The 27,070-nt window shown below is 39.1% G+C and overlaps 1 long non-coding RNA gene across 1 annotated transcript; it reads right to left on the bottom strand.

Annotated features, from left to right (window-relative positions):
- Positions 1-17,676: 17,676 nt before the first annotated feature.
- Positions 17,677-25,407, bottom strand: LOC126071170 (uncharacterized). Its single transcript, XR_007516332.1, has 5 exons — positions 25,031-25,407; positions 22,058-22,241; positions 20,504-20,545; positions 19,369-19,612; positions 17,677-17,857 (listed from the first exon to the last, which is right to left on the bottom strand). It is a non-coding gene; the product is annotated as an uncharacterized LOC126071170 (long non-coding RNA).
- Between the last annotated feature and the right edge of the window lie 1,663 nt (positions 25,408-27,070).

The following is a 27,070-nucleotide window of genomic DNA, read 5'->3' on the forward strand; positions in this document are numbered from 1 at the left end:
TAATAGTCTAATGGTATTAGATCAATCTCTTAGCTCCCCACAGTGCTGGGGTTGTGTTATTTACAAAAACAGGCCATGGGCCAAATTTGGCCCACAGGTAGTAGTTGTTTTATAGTGTTAAGCTACTGAGATGGTGGGCTTTCTTTGTGACTTCAGCATAAACTTTTTTATCCTGACTAAAGCCCGTTGTTGTTGAGTCAAATCCAATTCACAGTGACCCTGTAGGGTTGTTATGATTCAGAATTGACTAAATGGCAATGAATATCCTGACTAATACTTCCTCACAACTTCATATTTCCTTCACAAAGACCATAACTCAAAACCCTTTCTCAGGGATAAACAGGGAAAGCATTACTTACTCTGTACGGTTGTACTTAATTTCTTTGTCTTACATTCATCTACTTTAATCTATGTTATCGTATCACTTAGTAATAATACAATAGAAAATACAATACTTTGACTGCAAGTAACAGAATACCTAACATTGGCCTAAAAACTCAGAGTTGTTTTTTTTTTTTCTCTCACATAACAAGGAGTTCTGCAGTTCAGCAGCTTAATAATATCAGAGCCTCTACAATTCTCTCGAACTTTTTTTCTTGGTTGTAAAGTGGCTGCTGCCACATTTGAGGCAGAAAGAAGCAGGGCTGGGTGTTGTATCAAACATATCAGTCCCTTTTATCAGGAAAAAATATGAACACTTACCTCACTGGCCAGCACTGGTCATATGACAACCAGTTCTGTAAGGTAGACTAAGAAAGCAGACAACAGGAGGGCCCTGATGGGCTTAAACCAGTGATGGTCATCAGCTGCAGCTGGGCACACTGTCCCATGAAGGAGGCAGTGTGTACTGGGTAGACAACTAATGGTATCTGCCAGTTATAGTATGTCTTAAATCCCAAAGATGTTCTCTGATATTAAAAAAACAAATTGTTACCTTCCAGTCGTTCTGACTCATAGTGACCCTGGAGGTCAGATGAACAGGAGTTAGCTGCAGGATCCACAGCAAGCAAAAGCCAGCAAGCTTTGCCAAAAAATCTACATATATTGGACGCAGGCCGCACCCCCAAGGAAATTTCCTTGCAACCAATTGGCTGTTCATAGCAGATCTCATCATAAAGGTGATTACACCATAATATAGCTACAAACTACATTATAACTGCCAAGCCACTGACAATCATGGCCCAGCCAAGTTGACACAACCTTAACCATCACTGAACCCCTGGGTGGTGCAAACATTTAATGTGCTCAGCTGCTAACCAAAAGTTTGGAGGTTCAAGACTACCTAGAGACATCTTTAGAAGAAAGGCCTTGCAATCTACATCTGAAAAATCAACCACTGAAAACCCTACAGAGCACAGTTCTACTCTGACACACGTGGGGTCGCCATGAGTTGGAATCAACTAGATGGCAAATGGTTGATTGGTTTGTTTGTTTGTTTGTTTAAGGGGGGCAAGTTTCGGACTTAGAGTCTAAGGAATTTCTGATGCTACTGAGATTTCCTTGTCCTTGATTGTCTTCCCCTAGACCCAAGCTTGGGGAAGCAAGGGATCCCCCTGCAAACCCTCACAAATCATTTAACAACTTTTGCATGGCTTCTTCGGGAGTTTCCATCTGACACGTGATGTCACAGTAAGTACACAGCAAAGCTTTTAATTCTCAGATGAAGTTATTTTTCCTGGAAAACAACTGTTGAATGTGAATACTTTCCCACAAAGTACATTGTGTTTTAATTTTGAGCTAAAAAGAAATACTGACCAAAATGATATTTTTTGAAACTCCTTTCCATTTTCAAGTCTTAGCCATGTGATCTTAATAACTCTAGATTTCAAATTCTTTATCTGTAACTTAGAAAGGTCAGAGTTGGTGCTGTCTTAGGTCGCTCTGTTTCTGGGATTCTGTGATTTCTGCTCTTTAAACTTAGAACTTTGGGCAAATAGAACACTACATTTTAGTCAAATACCCAAATCCAGATGGAGTTTTAGAGAACTGAGCTGCATGCTGTTAATGGCTGCAGGCTCTTAAAATTTTTATTGCTGGACTTTTAAAGAGGAAGACGCTGAACATTGCCAAACTGCTTAAAAGAATCTGTATAAACGGTAGAGAAGTAATGGCAGCCTAGGGGAAAACACAAAAGGGGGAAGGAAACCACTTCTCAAAGCATCCACTTGTAAAACGGGCTCTGGACTCAGAAAGGTCAGAACTCCTGGGCTGATTGGACTTCTTGGAATCCGAGCCCACCCCATTTCTTGCTGTCAGGGAGACAGATTCCCTGAAGACACAGCAAAGTGGGCAGCCAAGCTCCAACCTTGCCTTTAGCTAACCTGGAAAACAGGCAAGAAGGGCTAACTTAAGTGTTACTGGTTTAAAGGAGAGAAAACGCTAACTAGGGATTAGGAAAGAAACTGAGGAAAATAATCTTGACATAAATTCATGAATGAATAACTTGATTTGTTTTTCATCAACAGAAAGCAAAGATATGCACGGAGGATAGAGAATTGTGTAAAAGAGTTCAAAACTCAGGTAGGAGGTTCTCACTACCTGCTGTCCTGAAAGAAGTTGACTGACAAAACTGACCTTTGTAACAGATCACATGGCAGCATCCCTGATATGTAGTCTTAATATGCCCACACCCCAGACAAGGAGGCTACAGGAGGCCTCCTCTCTGTAGGTAGAAGCAAAGCTGTATCAGGCCCCTACGCTATGATCAGAAAGCACCTGACAGATAAAGTTATGCAAATGAAGTAGCAATTGCAAACATAACAGGAAAAAGAAAAATATATGACTTAGGGACCATGGGACGCAGAATAGAAGCCATAGCCTATTTCAGCTAACATGTGTCTTATATGCCTGAAGCTGAATTTTCAAAAGGATTTTAGAGTGTACTTTATAAAGGAAAAATTGGAAGTCAAGTCAGGCAGAAATTCTGATTAGACAACCACCTCCCTGAGACCTCATCCATTCTGAAGGTGTGGAGAAAATGGTGAAAAGAATCATATATTAATGCAACTTCATTCTTTTTTATACTGGCTTAACAAAATATTGATTTCACATCCAGTTTGCAGTGAGGGTTTATAAAAGAAATCCCTAAAATATTATACAAATTATTTTAATAAGCACATATGCATTTTTTCTTTCTTCTGTACTGAGACTCCATAGCTTTCAAAAGATTCTTTCAAAGGGATTCATAATCCAAAAAAGAGTGAGAATCCTTGATGGTGGTAGAAGGGGAGTTGGTGAACCACCATCCCCAAGATATTACTAAAGGGAGTCAACGTTTTTGGCAGCAGAGATAATCAAAGAGGAAATTACGTAGTGTGTGCAAACTGTGCTTGGTACCTATATTTTTTTTTATCTAGTTATCCAGTTTGAACTACAAAAAATATGGGATTTCCGCTTATCCAGAGAGGACTGAAGGAGCCCTGGTGGTGCAATGGTTAAGTGCTCAACTGCTAACTGAAAGATAGGCAGTTCAAACCCACCAGGGGCTCCAAGGGAAAAAGATGTGATGATACAGTTCCATACAGTCTAGCAAACACTATGGGGCAGTTCTACTCTGTCATGCAGAGTCTCTATGAGTCAGAATCAACTAAACGGCACCTAACAACAGAGAGGACTACTGATAGGAGGACCACATCAGGAATCCAGTTTATGATTCAAGAGGACAAAGTCTGTACAAATTAAAGTATCGATGAGTAGAATCTAAAGATTGCCCACTGTACTGCAAAACAGAATGGAAGGTACTAGTGTTGATTTAAATCAATCTTTTTTCCTGCAATCACATAGGACATAATTTCAAACACCTCTTCTAATCCCCGAGCCAGACACCTCACAGGCAATTGATCAGTGATGAAATGATGGTGAGAGAGGTGGGGGTGGCAGTGATGATGTAGTCTATTTAAAGAGTATCTAGAGCTGGGGTGTCTTGGTCATCTAGTGCCGCTATAACAGAAATACCATAAGTGGATGGCTTTAACAAAGAGAAACTTATTTCTTCACAGTAAAGTAGGCTAAAACTCCAAATTCAGGGTATCAGCTCCAGGGGAAGGCTTTCTGTCTGTGTTGGCCATCTCATCAGTCTTCCCCAGACTAGGAGAATGTCTGCGCAGGGATCATGGGTCCAAAGGACACACTCTGCCCCCGGCACTGCTTTCTTGGTGGTATGAGGTCCTCTCTCTCTTCTCGCTTCCCTTTTCTTTTTATCTCTTGAGAGAGAAAAGGTGGTGCAGAAAAGGGAAACTCTCTTTACATTAGATCAGGGATATGACCTGGGTAAGGTTGTTACGATCCCACCCTAATCCTCTTTAACATAATATACAATCACAAAATGGAGGACAGCCACACAGTACTGGGAATCATGGCCTAATCAAGTTGACACATTTTGGGGGGACACAATTCAATCCATGACATGGGCAGCCGGTTATTTTCATTTGGTACGTATCTTTCCTCCACCAGCCAATTCTCATTCATGCCAAATACTTGCTTCACAAAGCCTCTCACAGCATCATTGAATTAGAAAGTGTTAATACTGACAAAAATGTTAGAAGTCACTAACCTCAAATGCCCTTGTTTTAATACTTGTAGAAAGAGATCAAACAAACTGCCTCAAAGCTAAAGGCAGAGCAGCACTTCCACCTCACTGCACCCTCCTCTAAATTCTAACAACTGTGGTCTTTACACGCCATTTGGAAACCACTCATTCTGCTTTGTGACATCTTTTCTAATAAAGAGGTGTTTAGGTCTTTCCTTTTCATTTCCTCCGGTTGTGCCTTATTTTCACCTTTTAGTTTAAGCTCTCTGCTGGCTTTGCTTGGAACACTCAGTAACTGTGTTACTGATTTGATTTCATTCCCAGCTCCTAGGGGATATTGCTAAACTCACAGAACATGTGTTTTTAACAAGAACATTTATGCAGAACTCCACGCCTCAGATACATTCCTCTTAGTATGAATCACTAAGCTGCTTATCTGTCAATATGTGTACTATGGACACATAAATTTGGTTGCATAACATTTGATTCTAGTAGGACAAATATGAGTTGTATGGCTTTCTCAAAAAAGAAAAAAAAGGATGAGCCTTTTTTAAGCCTTCCTGATAACTGTTAGCAGTTGCTAGAGTTACTAATGTTGCTTTCCAGCCTGGTTTCTGCACCACACCCATCTCTTCCCTTTTCCCAAGCAAAGCCAGAGTGGGCCTCAACCAGAATATCATAACCGGCACCAAATGTTACAATCTTCTTTTTTGCTTATGGTTTAATTTTTTTTTCCATCATGAATGCAAATGCCCCTTCTAACAGCATGGCTTGCTGGCCCAGACACCTAAGTGGTGAGTGCTTTGGTTCAGAGGAGGACCATGTCCCAGTGTTCCCAGATACCAAGAGTCCATTACCAAACATGCACATTTTTCAGCTGAAAGCTTATTGACATCCCTTCATTCATTCAGTTTTTCAACAAATATATTCACTGAGCAGAATACTTCTATTCTCTCCTAAAAGTTAAAACTGGCAACAATTGGTAGAAATGACAACAAAACTTTAGTTCAATAGAAGGAAGAACCCCTCAGAATTCAGAGCTGTCTAAAGATTAAATGGTCATGAAGAAATGATTAGATACATCCAAACTGAAGGACTGTCTGCAAAATCACTGAAGCCCTGGTGGTGCAGTGGTTAGGAGATCAGCTGCTAACCAAAGGTCGGCAGTTTGAATCCACCTTTGAAACCCTAAAATCACTGGTCTGGGCTCTTCAAAAATGTCAATGTCATGAAAAATAAAATAAGCAGGGAAACTGTTCTAGATTAAAAGGCACTAAAGAGATAAGATAACTAAATGCTATGCTGATCATCGACTGAATCTTAGATTAAAAAAAGAAAGCTATACATCATTGGGACAACTACAGAAATTTGAATATGGACATATAGTCTATATTTGATAATAGAAATGTATCGAGGTTAAATTATCTAAGGAGAGTAATGAGTAGTGAGTTTGCCCGAGATCATGGGGGAGGTAGGATTAGAACTCATCACTTTGGCTCTGAAGACATTTTTAAAGTTTCCTGTCACTAAACCAAAACTAAACCTATTGCCATCGAGTCAATTCCAACTCACAACAACCCTGTAGTACAGGGTAGAACAGCCCCATAGGATTAACAAGGAGCAGCTGGTGGATTCAGATTGACAACCTTTTGGTTAGCTGCCGAACTCTTAACCACTATGCCCCCAGGATTCCAAATGGTGCAGTTCTACTCTGTTCTGTAGGGTCACTAGGAATCAACGTGGCAGCAGTTTCCAGTCACTAAAGGTGGTTCGAACCCCTGCTGAGAATGTGCATTTCTAAAAAGTTCCCAGGCAATGCTGATGCTGCTCGTTATGGACCAATTCTGAGAACACTAGTACAGCAGTGGTTCTCAAAACTTATTATGCACGAGAATCACCTGGGGATCTTGTTAAAGTGTAGATTCTGATTCAGTATATCTGGGGTGGAAATTATAATTCTCAGCAAGGATTTCAAACAGAACGAACCCCAATTCAAATCCCTGGTTTAAACAAAGACTGTCAATAACCTGGTAGTGATTATTAGATAAAATTAAAGCAATGAATGGGGTTGGATATAGGGTTCTAAGATCTTAAATATATTAATGTCATGAAAGACAAAAATAATAACAATAAGCAAAGAAGCTGTTTTAGGTTAAAGAAAAGTAAAGAAACAAGACAAACCCTTAGATGATCTTTACTACTCTCTAGCAGAGGATCCTCTAAAGGGAAGTGGTCAAACATTCTATGGGACTTCTAGAACAAACTCCCACTCAGGTGATTCAAATATTTGTGTGTCAGTCACTAGGTAGAAGAGGCATACTGGAAATTGAGGAAGACTATTGATACTTGAAATAACCCTTAAGATATAAATCATTTTCTTTGACTGAAATGACTGATGGGTCCTTCATTTTACACCACATTCCTCTGGTTAGTTAAGAGCTACGTAGACAGAACCAGGCACCACTATAAAGCAATCATGGTCTATTTAACTCATCTCGCCACTCTCTCAGTACCACTTGTCCCCATTTTAAGCACTAAACTGAAGTACTCAGTCTATTTGGCAAACAATAATTAACCCACCTCTGAGAGCCACACATTGTGTGTAGCTCTGAGGATATGAAGGCAAAAGTGAGTTTTTTGTGAGATTTTTTTATGTCATTGAACTTCTGAAAACATAAGAGACTTTTTATGGCTACTCTGTCCTTCATAAAAATTAATATTAAATTTATTAAAGGTAAAATAAAAAAAATTCTTAAACTCTGTCTTTAATTTTAAGAACTTAATTATACTATTTATAATTTGGTAATTTTTAAAATTCACTAAAGCAAATTTATAGGGTCACTATGAGTCGGAATCGACGGCAATGGGTTTGGGTTTTCTTAAGGGAAACTTTGATTAATGTTTGGTCCCACTTATAAACATAATTCATTAACTCTATTCAATATTTTTAAATGAATTCGTAGAGGTAATACTTTCAAATTTTTAAGTACTTCAAATGTCTACCAAGCACTTCCCAAGTAATTTTTAGTAAAATTTTTAGTAACAATTTTAATAAAATATGAGAAAACTAATTGTGCAAATACATTCTGAAGTTCTTTCAAATATTATTATGCAGTTTATAAACTTAGTAAAGTTCATAACAAAATTATAAATCCAAAATCACATCTTACTCTGAGATTAAAATGCTAATCTGATATTGTTGTTGTTGTTGTTGTTAGATGCCGTCAAGTCACTTCTGACTCATAATGACCCTATGTACAACAGAATGAAACACTGCCCGGTCCTGTGTCATCCTCATGATCGTTGTAATGTTTGAGCCCATTGTTGCAGCCACTGTGTCAATCCATCTCATTCAGGGTCTTCCTTTTTTTCACTGACACTCTACTTTATCAAGCAAAATGTCCTTCCCCAGGGACTGATCCTCCCTGATAACATGTCCAAAGTATGTGACATGAAATCTCACCATCCTCGCTTCTAAGGAACATCCAGCTGTACTTCTTCCAAGACAGATTTGTTCATTCTTTTGGCAGTTCATGGTATATTCAGTATTCTTTGCCAACACCATTAATTCAAAGGTGTCAATTCTTCTTTGGTCTTCCTTATTCATTGCCCAGCTTTCTTACACATATAAGGCAATTGAAAACACCATGGCTTAGGTCAGGTGCGCCTTAGTTTTTAAGGTGGCATCTTTGCTTTTTAACACTTTAAAAAGGCCTTTTGCAGAAGATTTGACCAGTTCAATGCACCCTTTGATTTCTTGACTACTGCTTCCATGGGTGTTGATTGTGGGTCCAAGTAAAATGAAAGCTAATCTGATTTGTTGTTGGTCCAAAAACAAAACAAAACCCGTTGCCATCAAGTTGATTCCAACTCATAGCGACCCTACAGGACAGAGTAGAACTGCCCTACAGTGTTTCCAAGGACCAGCTGGTGGATTCGAACTGCCAGCCTTTTGGTTAGCAGCAGTAGTTCTTAACCACTATACCTCCAGGGTTTCCAGCCTATGATATATACCTTAATATACTGAATTGTCATAAACATTACAAAAATGCTTTAAACGCCAAGCATATGCAGCTTTTTCTACTGATTTCTTTATGACTAATGGACAAACTGAGCCCTTTTTGAGTCATTTAGTAAGAGAAATTCCACATTGGTATCTCAGCAACTCCCCACCGAGGTTGTGTGTACACTTGATTCAATATTCACAGTAATATACTTACTTTCTGTCAGAACCACAGCACTCCTAGGTGTGCAAATGTTATCTGACTGGGTTCTACACATCTTTGGCCTAGAATCACAACACTGAATCACAGAAAGACCCATTTCCTACCCCAGAAAAGATTAAAGTATAATTTGGGAGAGGAGACAGAAGCCCACCCTGCCACCCTACCACCCTCGAAGCCCAGGCTTTCAACCTTTTGTAGCCCTCCCCTTGCTGCCACCCCCTGCCCTCTCATCTAAAGCCACACCCATTCCCCAAGCGCTGCCTGAACCCAGGTGTCCATAACTTAATGTTGAAATTGGTTAAATGGTGTTAACATGTGTTCTGTCCATCATTATGTAAAAGATGACAATGTTAAATCAAAAAAGGGGTACTAAAAAATGTAGTCATAGATCTTTCATATGGAGAGGAAGTCAAGGAGATATAAACAAATAAAAGTTTGGTTTAAACTTAGGAAAACAGGAGTAAAAAGTTAACCACAAAGGAATCTAACAATCCTACACATCAAAATAAAAAAACAAGAAACACATAAAGACTTAGCAAATACAAAAGCAACAAAAACGAAAAAGAAGAATAAGACAATATATAAAGAAAAACGATTAAGCACATAAAATTAAGTGGAAAAAGAAACCGTCAACAACACACAAAAAAAGACATCAAAATGACAGCACTAAACTCATAGAAAAAAAAAAATACCTATCAGTAATTACACTGAATGTAAATGGACTAAATGCACCAGTAAAGAGACAGAGAGTGGCAGAATGGATTAAAAAACATGATCCCTGTAAATGCTGCCTACAAGAGACACACCTCAGACTTAAAGACACAAACAAACTAAAACTCTAAGGATGGAGAAAAAATATATCAAGCAAACAACAATCAAAAAAGAGCAGGACTGGCAATATTAATGTCTGACAAAATAGACTTTAAAGTTAAATCCACCACAAAGGATAAGGAAGGACACTACATAATGATTAAAGGGTCAATACACCTGGAGGATATGACCTTAATGAATATTTACGCACCCAAAGACAGGGCTCCAAAATACATAGAACAAACTCGAACAGCACTGAAAACAGAGATAGACAGCTCCACAATAATAGTAGAAGACTTCAACCACCACTTTCGGTGAAGGACAGAACATCCAGAAAGATGCTCAATAAAGACACAGGTGATCTAAATGCCACAATCAATCCACTTGACCTCATAGATATATAGAGAATACTCCACCCAACAGCACCCAAGTATACTTCCTTTTCCAATGCATATGGGACATTCTCCAGAATAAAACCACATATTAGGTAATAAAGCAAGCCTTAACAGAATCCAAAACATCAAAATATTACAAAGCATCTTTTCTAACCATGAAGCCATAAAAGTAGACATCAACAACAGAAAAAGCAGGTAAAAACAAAACAAACACATGGAAACTGAACAACACCTTGCTCAAAAACTACTGGATTATAAAAGAAATTAAGCACTGAATAAAGAAATTTATAGAATCAAATGAGAATGAAAACACTTCATATCAGAACCTTGGGACACAGCCAAAGCAGTGCTCAAAGGTCAATTTATAGCAATAAATGCACACATCCAAAAAGAAGAAAGGGCCAAAATCAAAGACTTAACCCTCCAACTCACAAATAGAAAGACAGCAGCAAGAGAATCCCTCGGGCAGCAGAAGAAAGCAAATAATAAAAATTAGAGCAGAATTAAATGACATAGAGAACAGAAAACAACTGAAAGAGTTAACAAGACCAAAAGCTGGTTCTTTGAAAAGATTAACAAAATTGATAAACCATTGGCCAAACTGACAAAAGATAAACAGTGAGATGGGCAATATCACAACAGATCCAACTAAACGTAGAAGAACCCTAACAGAATACTGTGAAAAATTGTATTCTAACAAATTTGAAAACCTAGAGGAAATGGACAAATTTCTAGGAACACACTACCTACCTAAATTAACACAAACAGAGATAGAACAACTAAATAACCCCACAATAAAGAAGAGATAAAGGTAATCTAAAAATTCCCAACAACAACAAAAGAAAAACCCATCCCCGACTGCTTCGCTGGAGAATTCTACCAAACTTTCAGAGAAGAGTTAACACCACTACTACTAAAGGTATTTCAGAGTATATAAAAGGATGGAATACTCTCCAGCTCATTCTATGAAGCCAGCATAACCCTGATACCAAAACCAGGCAAAGACACCACAAAAAAAAGAAAATTACAGACCTGTATCCCTCATGAACTTAGATGCAAAAATTCTAGCCAATAGAATTCAACAACGTATCAAAATAATTCACCATGGCCAAGTGGGATTCATACCAGGTATGCAGGGATGGTTCAACATTAGAAAAACAATCAATGTAATCCACCACATAAATAAAACAAAAGACAATAACCACATGATCTTATCAATTGATGCAGAAAAGGCATTTGACAAAGTCCAACACCCATTCATGATAAAAAAAACTCTCAGCAAAGTAGGAATAGAAGGAAAATTCCTCAACATAATAAAGGTCATTAAAACAAAGCCAATAGCCAACATCATCCTAAATGGAGAGTCTGAAAGTATTCTCCTTGAGAATGGGGATCCAGACAAGGACACCCTTTATCACCACTCTTATTCAACATTGTGCTGGAGATCTTAGCCAGAGCAATTAGGCTAGAAAGAGAAAAATGGGCAACCAAATTGGTAAGGAAGAAGTAAAAGTATCTCTATTTGCAGATGATATGATCTTATACACAGAAAACCCTAAAGAATTCTCAAGAAAACTACTGGGACTAATAGAAGAGTTCAGCAGAGTATCAGGATACAAGATAAACATACAAAAATCAACTGCATTCCTCTACACCAACAGGGAGAACATCGAAGAGGAAATCACCAAATCAATACAATTTACAATAGCCCCCAAGAGATAAAATACTCAAGAATATATCTAACCAGAGACGTAAAAGACCTATACAAAGAAAACTACAAGACACTAGTACAAGAAACCAAAAGAGACCTACATAAGTGGAAAAACATACCTTGCTCATGGACAGGAAGACTCAATATTGTGAAAATATCTATTCTACCCAAGCAACCCACCAATACAATGCAATCCAGATCCAAATTCCAATGGCATTTTTTAATGAGATGGAGAAACAAAGCACCAAATTCATATGGAGAGGGAAGAAGCTCCGGATAAGTAAAGCATTACTGAAAAAGAACAAAAAGTGGGAGGCCTCATACTACCTGATTTTAGAGCCTATTATACCACCATAGTAGTCAAAACAGCCTGGTGCTGGTACAACAACAGATGCATAGGCCAATGGAACAGAACTGAGAATCCAGACATAAATTCATCCACCCACGAGCAGCTGATATTTGAAAAAGGCCCAAAGCCCATTAAATGGGGAAAAAACAGTTTCTTTAATAAATGCTACTGGCATAACTGGATACCCATCTGCAAAAAAATGAAACAAGACCCATACCTCACACCATGCACAAAAACTAACTGAAAATTGGTCAAAGACCTAAATATAAAATCTAAAACAATAAAGATCATGGAGGAAAAAATAGGGACAATGCTAGGAGCCCTAATGCATGGCATAAACAGTATAGAAAACATTACTAACAATGCACAAACACCAGAAGAGGAACTAGATAACTGGGAGCTCTTAAAATCAAACACTTATGCTCATCCAAAGACTTCACCAAAAGAGTAAAAAGACAACCTACAGACTGGGAGAAAAATTTTGGCTATGACAAATCTGATCAGCTTCTAATCTCTAAAATCTACAAGATACTGTAAAACCTCAAAACAGAAAGACAAATAACCCAATTTAAAAATGGGCAAAAGATATGAACAGGCGCTTCACCAAAGAAGACATTCAGGCAGCTAATAGATACATGGGGAAATGCTCACGATCATTAGCCGTTAGAGAAATGCAAATCAAAATGACAATGAGACACAATCTCACCCCAACAAGGCCAGCATTAATCCAAAAACCAATATAATAAATGTTGGAGAGGTTGTGGAGAGACTAGAACATTTATACACTGCTGGTGGGAATGTAAAATGGTACAGCCAGTTTGGAAATGGATTTGGCACTTCCTTAAAAAGCTAGCGATAGACCTACCATATGATCCAGAAATCCCAGCCCTTGGAATATATCCTAGAGAAATAAGAGCCTTCGCAGGAATGGATATATGCATACTCATGTTCATTGCAACACAGTTTACAATGGCAAAAAGATAGAAACAACCAAGGTGCCCATCAACGGATGAATGGATAAACAAATTATTCACACAATGGAATGCTACGCAACAATAAAGAACAATGATGAATCCATGAAACATCTCATAACATGGAGAAACCTGGAAGGCACTATGCTGAGTGAAATTAGTCACAAAAGGACAAATATTGTATAAGACCACTATTATAAGAACTCAAGAAAAGGTTTAAACACAGAAGAAAACATTCTTTGATGGTTACGAGGGTGGGGAGGGAAGGAGAGGGGCATTCACTAATTTAGGTGAAGGGAAGGACAACAGACAATACAGGGAAAGACAGCACAACTGTACTAAACCAAAAGCTATGAAGTTTCCTGAATACAACCAAACACTTCGAGGAACAGAGTAGTGGGAGGGGGGGTTTTGGGATCATGGTTTCAGAGATCACCTAGGTCATTTGGTATAACAAAGTGTATTAAGAAAACATGCATCCCACTTTGGTGAGTGGCATCTGAGAGTCTTAAAAGCTAGCAAGCAGCCATCTAAGATGCATCAATTGATCTCTACCCACCTGGAGCAACGGAGAATGAAGAACACCAAAGACACAAGGAAAATACGAGCCCAAGAGACAGAAGGGGCCACATAAACCATAAATCAGCCTAAGACTGGAAGAACTAGATGGTGCCCAGCTACCACCAATGACTGCCCTGAAGGGGAACACAACAGAGAATCCCTGGTGGAGCAGGAGAAAAGTCAGATGCATACCTCAAATGCTAGTAAAAAGACCAGACTTAAGGGTCTGACTGAGACTAGAGGGACCCCAGAGGTCATGGTCCCCAAACTCTCTGTTAGCCCAAAACTAAAACCATTCCCTAAGCCAACTCTTCAGGCGAAGATAAGACCGGACTAACCCAGTTTCGTCGAGTCAATTCCATCATAGCGACCCTATAGGACAGAGATGAACTGCCCCATAGAGTTTCCAAGGAGCACCTGGCAGATTTGAACTGCCGACCCTTTGGTTAACAGCTGTAGCACTTAACCACTACGACACCAGGGTTTCCAAGACTGGACTAAAAAAAAACTAGAAGACATAAAATGATACTGGTGAGGAATGTGCTTCTTAGCTCAAGTAGACACATGAGACTATGTGGGCAGCTCCTGTCTGGAGGTGACATGAGAAGGCAGAAGGGGGCAGGAGCTGGCTGAATGGACACAAAAAATACAGGGTGGAGAGAAGGAGTGTGCAGTCACATTGTAGGGAGAACAACTAGGGTCACATAACAATGTGTGTATAAGTTTTTGTATGAGAAACTGACTTGGATTGTAAACTTTCATTTAAAGCACACACACACAAAAAAAAACGTAGTCTCTCTCAAGGATCTGAGCATCTTAGCTAAAACCAGTTGGCTTGCGGTCGATTCCAACTCATGGTGACCACATGTGTAACAGTAGAACTGCGCTAGAGTTTTCAATGGCCGATTTTTCAGAAGTAGTTTGCCAGGCCTTTCCTGCAAGGCACCACTTCCAGTCGACTCAAACTTCCAACTCTATTGGTTAGCAGCTGAGCACATTAACCATTTGCACCACCCAGGGACTCTGGGTATCTTAACTGGTTACTTCTAAATAAAAGTTTCAAACTGACAGCCCACAAGACAGCTTTAGTCAAAGACATTGTTATGGATTGAATTGTGTCCCGCAAAAACATGGGTTGTAAATCCTAACTCCTAAACATATGCGTGTCATTCCATTTATCAAAAAAAAAACCAAACCAGTTGCCATGGACTGGATGCCAACTCATTTGGGAATAGGTTTTTTTTACGTTAATGAGCCACATTAGTGTAAGGTGCGTCTTAAACCAATTACTTTTGAGATATTAAAGAAGATTAAGCAAAGAAGAAGCACAAATGGAGAAAGACTGATGCCACACGGAGATCACCAAGGAGGAGAAGCTGAAAGAAACAAGGATTTTGCCCCAGAGTAGACAGAGAAAGCCTCTCCTGAGAGCCAGCACCCTGAATTTGCACTTTTAGCCTCCTAAACTGTGAGCAAATAAATTCTTTTGTTAAAGCCACCCACTTGTGGTATTTCTGTTAAAGCAGCACTAAGTAACTAAGACAGACATGTTTGGCCCAAATGATGTTGACCCCACATTTTAAAATTAGGAGATTTCACAGAAAATCAAGATACCCAGTGCATCTGGAAAATTTAGACAATCTGGCAACCCTAAACCTATTTTCCTGGATGGCAACGCCTAGCTGGAGGTGGGAAGCTGTTCACTCCTTTGAAAAGGACATTTCCTTCCTCTGTTCATCCCATCCATTCTTTCTCCTCTTCCCTCACAAACCTCCCCTCTGTTTACGTTTCCTTCCTGGAAATGGGTAGGCAATTGGAATTTTTCCACCTTTCTTAATAAAAGCAAGTTCAATGGCAGAAATTCCAGGCACCATAAAAGTTAGGAGGGAAAGATATTTTTGGTAGAAGGAGTTCTCGAAGCTCCTAAAAATCACACTACTGATGCTTATTACATTACAGATGGGATCAACCTGCATCATAGCTAACAGCCATTGTAATTTCTGACTGTCACTTTAACCTAAAACCTGTTGCCATCAAGTCTGTCACTTTAGGAATGAAAAATATCACTCAGAATACCATTTTGACTGCAAATATTCTTTGAAATGGAAGATTAAAGCTGGAAGGAACTTGGGGACCATCAATCCAACCCCTTCATTTTATCAGTGTTCAAATCGAGGCCCCAAAGGACAAAGCAACTTGTCCAAAGTAACTTAGCTTTGTATTTCCAGGCATTTTACTGCATATATTCATTTATTTTTAAATGGCTTCAAACTATCCAAGGTAACTAGTAGTTGAGAAAGTAAAATGATGTTGAAACATGAATTTTCTTTGAATTTTGAGTAAAAGACAGGGAAGAAAGAAGAAAATCACCAAGGTAGACACTCATTAGACCTCCAGCTCTGGCCTAACCAAAAACGTTTTTAAATACACATGAGAACTTACATCAAAGGAAAAATTTAAACAGCAGCATTGCCAGTTTTTTTTGGCATGACTTTGAAATACCAGTAAATGAATTCTCTGTGTTTAAGTTACCACACCCCAATTTACATACTCTGTCAACAGAGTTGTTTAAAGATATGATTTTACTTTAATTGATTCAAATCTGTCACACACCTGTAGTCTGAAAGAATCACTGCCTATTCCACCTATAATCTACCCATTAACTTAATTCATCGCCACATCCTCGTGCGATTGATTTTTTTTAAACAGGCACTGGTTTATTGATCCATTTCCCAGTTAATTACTTGCATGCTAAACACACAGGAGTTTCCTGCTGTCACTCGCTTCCCATTCCCACCCCCCCACCCCCCCTTTCTGGGTGTCTAGCCTCTCTCTCCTCAGCTCACTAAGGGCTACCAGTTTTAGTGAACTCACTTTTGAAAGAATGCAGAAAAAGAAGGTTCCTGAGGCATGAAGTAGTATTTATTACGGATTTATCACGTGGCAGGCATTAGGCCATGCGCTTCCATGTATTTTCTCATTTTATCGCTCTGAAGAGAACTGAAAGGAATGAAAAATATATCCCATTAGAAAGGGCTAATAAGCTTAGTGAAATAAAACCTAGAAAGGGGAATGGTTTCTAATTTCAAGGGGGAAAAACTTTGTGACTACCAAGGGGATAAAATTCATAATTCTTTGTGAACACTATCTAAAACACTCATTTGGCTCTTACCCCTAAGTGGCCTTGCAATTTCCCTTGTATTGTCTACTAGTGCTTGTCATCTAAGTATGGCACTCTATCTTCCTTCAGTTTTTCTTATGCCTGTGGCTTGTCTACAGACCATTATAATTCTTGAGGGCTGGAACTGAGCTCCGAGGTTCCCCTTTTCACATACATCTAAGTAGATGCCCTCCTCTGAATGGCTGCTCAATCAAGGCTTGTTGAAAGAAATTGCATTCAAAGAAGGTAAAAGATGACTTTGGTGGAGAAGTGTTCCTGGGGGAAAACTCCACACCATTACCTCAGTAAGAATTGCTTAACTGGAGCAATGTGTACTTAACAACTTAATTAGGCTATTCAAGTGTATTCCAGGAGACAGGATGTAGCACCTATCCATGCTAAAAGCTAAAATAACGTTTCATGACTTAATTTTAAACATGTTCCTCAACTCCAGGGCTGCTTTTGTGAAGCTCTGACTCTAAATTCAAACTCATCAACTCTACCAGTTTATCTAGGCCTGTTGACTCTGTGGCTATTAATTTTAAAAAATGCTTTGGGAGCTAATTAAGAATGTTCTTTGACTTTTCCATGTTTTTTATTTTGTGAGCTAGATGTGAACCAATCCCACTACCCTCACTCTTGCATTTGCTAGAGGGCATCTAGCTTCAACCTAGAATACGTTGGTCACTCCTCAGTTTCAGATTTCAGAGAGCTGGGGGTTGTTAGATTTGAATCGTGTGTAATTCTCCTAAGCACTACAATTAAATCTACTTATAAAAATATGTTGATGACAAAATGTCATAAACATCATATAGTTCTTTCACAGTTGTGTCAACAAGTAAGAACACGTACTCTATTAAAAATAAAAGTAAAGAGGTGTATTGAAGGTTCAAGACAGTTCAAACCATGGACATGTCTGATCTCACAAAGTGAAACCAAATACTCCAAAATGGTTGAGTTCCAAAAGCATATTTATTGAGATAAAATACAACATTCTGATTGGGAATTGCAAGATCAGGGAAGTAGGAGGCGGGACAACTTGAGGATCATCAGGTCTTCCCACTCTTAGTCTGGAAATGCTACTGAAACCTGCACACCACGGGTGACCCTGATGAATATTTGAAATACTGGTGGCATAGCTTCCAGCTGGCAGACAGAAAAAGGAAGAAATTACTGATACATTCAATAGTATGAATGAATACACAGACATTAGGCTGTGCTAAAGAAGTCAGACACAAGCAAGCACATACTATATTCCATGCATGTGAAATTCTAGAACAGGAAAAATTAGTCTAAGATGAGAAAAAATCAAAACAACGGTTACCTCAGGGATAGGTGGGCATCAGCTGGAAAAGAACAAGAGAGTTTTATGGGGTAAAAGTGAACGTTTCATATTGCGATGGGGTGTGGGTTACCCAAATGTATCCATTTGTCAAAATTGTACAGCTAATATTTGTGCATATCAATGAAATAAATTTTACCTAAAAAAATAAACTGTAAAAAATATGTATCTTCAAGGAAAGAACAGGGAGTAGGTGAAGTTTAGAAGAAACAAGAATAGCAGAACGCTGAAAACTGCTGAAGATGGGCTATGGTAACGGGGGTTTCTTGCACTATTTGTCATCCCTTCTGTGAAGCAGTGAAGGCAGTGTGTCTGTGGAAAGCGTAAAGCAACTGCAAAAGAATGTTAAAAATCTAGTTTACCATCTCAGATGTTTTACTACTAGACTTTGAGTTCTTTGAGCATCTGAATTATCTTATCCACATCTTTGTGCTCAGCACCAAGAACATTACTTAAAGGATTATTTAACCAATTAATGACCCTTTGGTGGTAGGAATGCTCATACAGCCCCAGTTTCAGATATGGAGCACCTGGTTTCCAGAGGCATGTTTTTCTTTAAAGGCTCTTCTAGTGAGCCCAAAATTATACCTTGAAATGCTTAGCCACTTTTCTTGCTAAAAAGCTGGTCAAGTCTAAAATTTCATATTTGTATGTTCAACTGAAAAGCATTTTAAACTAGTAGTGGAAAGATTAGGGTCCTTGTCCTGACTGTGCCACTAAAGAATTGTGAGAACTTGGGCCAATTATTTCCTCACCGTGGAATGGAAAATGAAGAGTTGGACTAAATGATTTCCCAGGTCCTTTTAGCTTTTCATCTCTGTGACTTTATTTAATAGAATACAGCTCGATTTGGCTGCATGTGATGGACCCCTATTCCTCTTCCTGAAGAGCTTTAAAGTAGTTCTGTCCTAGAGAACAGAGCTCCTTTGAGTACAAATGCAAATAATAAGCATGTGAGTGCGAATGAATGAGCAGCTGCCATCAATTCATCCCACTGTGTATGGCGAAGTGCTGAGAAGGCAATATCATAGATTCTGGTTCGATCCCAGAATAAGACACTGAGATCTGCACAGAGAAAAATCATCAGTGTATCAGTTATTTATTAAGGTATAACAAAACACCCTAAAATTAGTATTTTTATTTTCCTGTTGCTTTTAGTTACCATCAAGTCAATTCCGTATTTTCTCACAATTTCCTAAGTCAGCAATTTGACCTAGGTTTGGCTAGAAGTGTCTGCTCATCTTGGCTGGAGTCACTCACCCAGCTGTAGTCATCTGGGAGCTCACCTGGGTTAGATGGTCTAAGATAGCCTCACCTGAATATTTGAAAGTTGATATTGTCTGTCCAGTGGTTTCCAACAGGCTATTCAAAGCTTCCTTATTTGACAGCAGCATTCCTCGAGGGTGAGAACACAAGCTCCACAACCCAGCTCTTAAGGCATGAACTTGAATGTAGAACGTTGCACGTCACTTCTGCATTCTCTCAGTCAAGCAAGCCACAAGGCCAGACCAGATTCAAGGAGAGGGGAAATAGACACCACCTCTGGATAGGAGGAGTGGCTGGAGTCACATTGCAAGGGGGAGTGAGTACGGGGATGGGAGGTATTTTGCAATCATCTTAGTAAAAACTCTACCACACACTCCATCACAGACAGCCTCTCTAGCGCAGCATGAAGCAGGTACCCAGTAAACACTTCCTTAATGGATGTGTGTCCTCAGTTGCAGAGACTTAAGGCTTATTTCCTCTCCTAGCAGAAAGTAACAGTGATATAGACTAGATGTCTTACTGATGGGGAATTAGTTGAATCATTGATGAGTGCAAATTCTGGCACACACCATTGGGAGGGGGAAGGTTCGGTTTGCAGTGGGAACGCCATTTCCCTTTGCTCTATGGATTTAAAATATACTGACATGAAATGTTGACCCCATAATAACATCTTTATAGTGAGTTACATTTCTATAAGAGAAATATCTCAGGTGAGACTTGATTATGGTAGATTCACCTGTAGCAAACAAGATATGTGTTGTACTCTGTTTGATTGCCTCCTTAGTGTTATAAGGAGGTGCAAATGGTTACGAACTTGACTAAGCGAAAGGTTGACCGTTTGATCCCACCCAGAGGTGCCTTGGAAAGAAGACCTGGTGACTTACTTTCCAAAGGTCACAGCCACAAAAACCCTATGGAATGCAGTTCTACTCTGAAACACATGTAGTCAACATGAGTCTAAATCCATTCATGGCAACTGGTTAGCATCACAAGGGAAAAAAAACTATCAAATAAATTCAATCAAATTCAAAAAATATGCATTTAATACCCATTTAGTGCCAGGAGTATAGTCCCTGGAAATAAAAATGACATTGAGAGAAGGTGTATGCCTCCTCCCGCACACCTGGCTTGGCCCAACACTGGTTTCATTAGGCCCTAAAGGTGCAGAGTGTTTCTGTTCTTACCTTTGCAGCCTGAAGGATTATGTGCTGCTCTGGTTACCCCACCTTTCAAAGGGACATAAGGAAAAGAGCAGATAACAAAGTTAAGCAAGACTTAAGCAGCAACTTGCTTTTTGGGAATGCGGTGCATTTATATATGCTGTTCCCTCTGAATGAAATGCCTTTCTCCCTCTTTTCTATTTGACTTAGTCTTTCAGAAGACCTGGTGGTACAGTGATTAAGTATTTGGCTGCTAACCAAAAGGTTAGCAGTTTGAATTCACCAGCTGCTCCTGGAAAACTCTATGGGGCAGTTCTACTTTGTCCTATAGGGTCCCTGTGAGTCAAAATTGACTTGATGGCAACAGGTTTCTCTTTTTTCTTTAGTCTTTCAATCCAATCTCTATGTCTCAATCCAGTGTTTCCTCCTCTAAGACCACACCCTACCCCAGCTAAGTGGTTGGGCATCTGTCTTCCAGGCTCCTCATTATCTGTGTATATATATCTCCATTACACACCCATCACACTGTGCTGCTAATGTTGGTTTACATGTCCATCTCATCCAAGACTCTGAGCTACTTGAGAACAGATATAGTATACCACTCATTCTATAATTCCAGGTACATACTCAATAAATGTTTGATGAATGATTTATGATTGAAAGAAGAAACAAATGGATAATAAGTCAACCCACCAAAACCAAACCCACTGCCATCGAGTCAATTCCAACTCATAGAGACCCTATAGGACAGAGTAGAACTGCCCCATAGAGTTTCCAAGGAGTACTCGGTGGATTCCAACTGCTGACCTTTCGGTTAGCAGCCGTAGCACTTGACTGCTACACCACCGGGATTTCCAGTAAGTCAAAGAGCAGGGAAAAACTTGCATCAATGTTTTGTAAACTTTCTCTAACTCTCCTCTCAAAACTATAGAAACCTTTTGTTTCTACCTCCTCTTATAGATAGAAAGCAAATTTTAAAACCTATGATCATTTTTTTTATGTTACCCTTAATGGATCTTCTATAGAGCAATGAATTTGCATTAAAAAAAAAAAAGATTCCTTTTTCTGACTTAGCATGATTTTCTTTTTTTTTTTTTTAACTAAAGGATTACATTTCATGTTTATATGCCTAAATTATTTCTTCTTAGGCCATTCAGCAACATTATCCCCTGTCTTGACAATAGCTATTGGGTTCACTTCGACTGAAATGTAACTCGGTTTCATTGGAAAACTTTAAGCAAGTGAAAATGGTTTTAATTGGGTACAGAGTCTTATTTACTTCAGGAGGATAGTGTTCAGCTAAACCTTTGAGAAATGCAAAGACAAGGTTCTCCCACCTTTGCTGCAGTGGTGCTGAGGGAAGGCAGCTGAGGAACTCATGTCAATCTCTCACTATGGTAGCCACAAGGCAGACGGTAAGCCACAGAACCTAGGCGGCTGACCCCTAGTTTAGTCATAGCCTTACCAGTGAATGTGTGCCCCCAGAGATAGTGAAGCAGAGAAAGTATATTCTTTTAGTGCTTTAGTATAACTATATAACCTGTGATTAAATCTTTAGTCTTTGAAAATGTCAATTACTTGCTCTGGAATCTGTCTCATGATTGTTCCTTTGTAGAAAAACAAGGTAATCAAGATTTTTTTGTTGATTAAGCCACGTTCCTCTCCCAGGGGGCAGAACAATGTGCAATACCATCGAGATCTGAGATAATTGAACAAAACTTGGACCCATCTTGTGACCAAAACCAGGATGGCATCAAGAGACCTGCAAGACATCGACAATAGGTCACTTCATCAATATGTCCACCTGAAAGAAGAACCAGCATGCCTGGAAATCTCTAAACCCAGACCTTTTCCCTATAAAACCCTCCAGTTAGCCCTTTTGGGGCAGACAGAATTTGGCAGGAACCTATCCCCTCTGTCTCTTGGATATTGGTATTCAATAAAGCCCTCTTGCTGTTTACCTTCCTCCTGTCTCAGCACTGGCTTTACGGCACGCAGTTCAAATCCGCAATTTGTGGTAACAATAGGGTAATAAAAGTTAAAACAACCAAAAATATAATAAATCTCCAGTGGTATGATTTTGTGTAAAGTAATAATGTAATCCACCACCCATATGTCAGTTTGTTTTGTACTGTGGTAGCTTGCATGTTGCTGTAATGCTGGAAGCTATGCCACCGTGTTTCAAATACTAGCAGGATCACCATGGTAGACAGGTTTCAATGGAACTTCCACACTAAGACAGACTAGGAAGAAAGGCCTGGATATTTCTTCTAAAAATTACCCTATAGAATCCTTACGGATCACAACTTGTTTGCTTTGGACACATCATCAGGAGGAATCAATCACTAGAGGAAGACATCATGTTTGATGAAGTAGAGGGCCAATGAGGGCATAGGAGACCTTCAGTAAGATGGACTGGCACAGTAGTCACAACGATGGACTTGGACATGTTGGGGATTGTGAGGATAATGCAGGACTGAGCAACATTTCGTTCTGTTATACATAAGGTTGCCGTGTATTAGAGTCAACTCAATGTCAGCTAACAACAACAATAATATGGTGGCAGTAGGAGATAATGGGTTTGATAATCTAACAAATGAAATAGACCCTGGGCTCCTTGAGGCAGACCTCAATATTCTTCTCTGTTCATTAACCAAACATGACTAACACACCAAACCCACTGTCGCTGAGTCAAATTGTGACTCATAGTGACCTTACACATGTATATAGTGAATTAGATACCTGATTAATATCTGTAGTTGAGATAGGTATGTGTGAGTCAGGAATAATTAGGAAACTAAGTCCAATAAATGCAGCTAATTAAATCATAAAACTTGGATCAGAGTTTGTTGTGTGCTTTCTGATCTTACATATATAAAAATCATTAATGATATATGCAGAAAGAAAAAGTGATGAGGAAGATAGCAAAAGAAAAAATAAACATGGTACAAACCAAAAGGAAACAGTACATTTTCCAAGTGGGACTCACTAGAGGTAATCTTTCTAAGAGATTCTCCTGAGCAGTTACTATTCATTCATTCAGCTTAATCCTCCCCAGCACAATAATAACATGCCAGGAATTCATTAGAATGATCGTTTCCAAACCCAAACTATCTGAATGACCTAAGGTGTTTCTTAAATGCACAGGTTCCTAGCCCCATTTCAGACTCTCTGAATGAGAATCTCCAGAGAAGGGCCCAGGAGTCTGGATTTTTAAATCTCTTTCAGGTAATTCTAATGATCAGCCACTCTTAGCAATCACTGCTCTAAACCAACGATTTAAAAAAAAAACTTAAAGGTGTACTTTCCACTGTTAACATCCCAACTGGCAAATATGAATAGCAAGAAGTCATCGTAAAGGGTGTTTTGAGTAATGAAGAGACATCACATTACATTTTGAGGGGAAAATAGACCACTTAAAATGGCTAATTAATTGTTAAGTTTCAGCTTTCAGTGGGGATAGAAGTTGCTTAGAGGGAAGGGGAGGAGGAGAGAAAATAAAGACTGAAAAAAAAGAAATGGAATAATAAAAAAGCAGGTAAAGTGGGAAAAAGAAAGAGACATTCAGGAAATGAAAACTATGACCCTTAAGGATTGAATTATAATGGCGTATTGGGAAACCCCTAGAAAGAGACAATGAAAAGTACACCCCCTTGAACACCTTGGAGGTCATAGGGAATTTTGTCTCTGAGTCTTCCCTTGTCAGAGGGAAAAGTTTGATTTCGTTCATTCATGTAGTTAGCAACCAATTATAGATTATATACTATATGTTAGACACTTGGCTACAGACTGGTTATGCAAAGATGATTAACACAGGAGCTGTGTCATCTAAGAACGCTGGTCTAGAAATGAGTTCCAGGCTTCCCTAAAGGTCAAATCCCAAGAAGACATACTTAAGCCACTGCAAAACACCTTAAGTTCATTAGTTCTTTCTCTCTTTGTAGAGTTCCTATTTACCCTGGCAGGGAATCCCAGGCACCCAGGAAGTGGGTATGCTTCAAATCACTGGGCCCCCTTTAGGCTGTGACCAGGAACTGTACTTCTCTTACATCCTGACTCTAGCACAATGCCTGGCACATAGTAGGTGATCAATAAATATTCATTGAATTAATTAATTACAGACAATCCCCATAGTTACAAACAACCCCATAAAGCATATTACATTAAAAATCCAAGGTACATAAAATGGTTCATGATAACTAATGGGTGCTATTTTGCGACACAATTAAAACATTATTATTATTACTGTATTATTATGTTAAAAATGTTTTAGTGTTATCTGGAAGTATTTTCTTTAATGTTTTCTTTATGCACTGAAAAGTACACTCTATGCTATATACTAAGACAAACATTTGACTGACTGACGTTAGATACAAACTACCTGTTTCAGCTTATGTACAAATTCAACTCAAAGACAAATTTAGGAACAGAACTTGTTTATAATCCAGGGACTGCCTGAAACGGCTCAATCAATCCCAGGAACCCTCCTAACAAGCCTGGCATATCCCTCTCCTTCTTTGGACTCTAAATCCTTTCCAGAAGCAGCTTTACCTTACTGGAGTCTCCCAGAGGAAGCCACATCAGGTAGCAAGGTAGCTCAGTCCTCCTGGAACCCTGTGCCCATCAGCATCTCCTTTGGACTGGCCCTGCCCACCAGAACACCACAGACCAGGCTCCAGGGGCTCCAGCAGTTGTGTTAACCAGGTCTCCTGGCCATGGCACTGTACTCTAAGTCCAACTCTTAGGACAGAAAGGTGAAACCTCTTTCCGAAAAGCTACTTGGTAACCCTTTTGACCCATCGCTTTAGGCGGCATAGCACTTAAAGCAGAAGTTTTGAAATTAGACAGACTTGTGCTAAAATCTGTGTTCCATCATCTATATTGTTTGATCTTGAGCTAATTGGCCAGTTAATTTTTTGAAGACTCGGTGTCCTTGTCAGTAAAATGAGAATAATCATGCCTTTCACAGACAGCACATAAGAAGACCTATTCACAACTGCTGTTATTGGCACTATCGAAGCAAGAGAGTATAGAGCACACACTGAACCAGAATGCCTGGGTTTCATGCCAGATTCACCTTAGGCAAAGTTACTCAACCTGTTTCTCAGTTTCCTCATAGGTAAAGTGCTTAGAAGAGTGACTGGCCCATAAAAAATTAAATAGATTTTAGCTTTTTTTTTCTTTAATTCTCACGAATGTTTTCAATATACTAAAGCAAACCCTGGTGGTGTAGTGGTAAAGAGCTACAGCGGTCAACCAAAAGGTCAGCTGCTAACTGAAAGATCAGCAGTTCGAATCCACCAGCTGCTACTTAGAAACCCTATGGGGCAACAGGTTTTTTTGAAAAGCAAATCTTACTTCTCACTTCTTTCTTTTATTTATTTTTTTTCCTTCTATCTCTTCATCTTCATCGTCCTTTGAAGAGTGGAAGGGAAGATTGAGAATTGAAGAAAGGGTATTAGAGTTATATTTTATATTCCACCACTCTTTCAAGTTGTTTCTTTCATTTTTAATAAGTAGAATCATTTGAATTACAATATCTCCAGACAAATTATTATCCAGATTAACCCCATTTAAGAGTAAATGGAAATCAAAACCATGGTGTAATACCACTCCACATCCACTAGGACAATGATCATTAAAAAAAAATTAAAAATAAAGAAATGTTGGCAAGGATGTGGAGAAATTGGAACCCTTGTACATTGCTGCTGAGAATATAAAATAGTACAGCCAATGTGGAAAAGTTTGATAGTTCTTGAAGAGGTTAAACATAGAATTACTATGTTGTTGTTGTTGTTGTTAGGTGCCATGAAGTTTGTTCCAACCCTTAGCGACCCTATGTACAATAAAACAAAACATTGTCCAGTCCTGTGCCATCCTCACAATCATTGATATGTTTGAGCCCATTGTTGCAGCTACTGTGTCAATCCATATCATCAAGGGTCTTCCTCCTTTTCGCTGACCCTCTGCTTCACCAAGCATGATGTCCTTCTCCAGGGACTGGTCCATCCTGATAACATGTCCAAAGTACACGAGATGAAGTCTCGCCATCCTAACTTCCAATGAGCAATCTGGCTGTATTTCTTCCAAGACAGACTTGTTGGTTCTTCTGGCAGTCTATGGTATATTCAATACTCCTCACCAACACCGTTATTCAAAGACATCAATTCTTTGGTCTTCCTTATTCATCGTCCAGCTTTCACAGACATATGAGATGATTGAAAACACCAGGGCTTGGGTCAGGCACACCTTAGTTTCTAAAGTGACATCTTTGCTTTTTACACTTGAAAGAGGTCTTTTGGGCAGATTTGCCCAATGCAATACGTCTTTGGATTTCCTGACTGCTGCTTCCATGGGCGTTGATTGTGGAACCAAGTAAAATGAAATTCTTGACAACTTCAATCTTTTCTCCATTTATCATGATGTTGCTAGAATTACTATTAAAAAAAAACATTGCTGTCAAGTTGATTCTGACTCATAGCAAATTATTATATGATCTAACAACTCTATTCCTAGACATACACTCAAAAGAATTGAAAACAGGGACTCAAACAGATACTTGTACACCAATGTTTATTGCAGCATTATTCA

The sequence above is a fragment of the Elephas maximus genome, chromosome 1, assembly GCF_024166365.1.
Source record: "Elephas maximus indicus isolate mEleMax1 chromosome 1, mEleMax1 primary haplotype, whole genome shotgun sequence".
NCBI classification, from domain to species: domain Eukaryota; kingdom Metazoa; phylum Chordata; class Mammalia; order Proboscidea; family Elephantidae; genus Elephas; species Elephas maximus.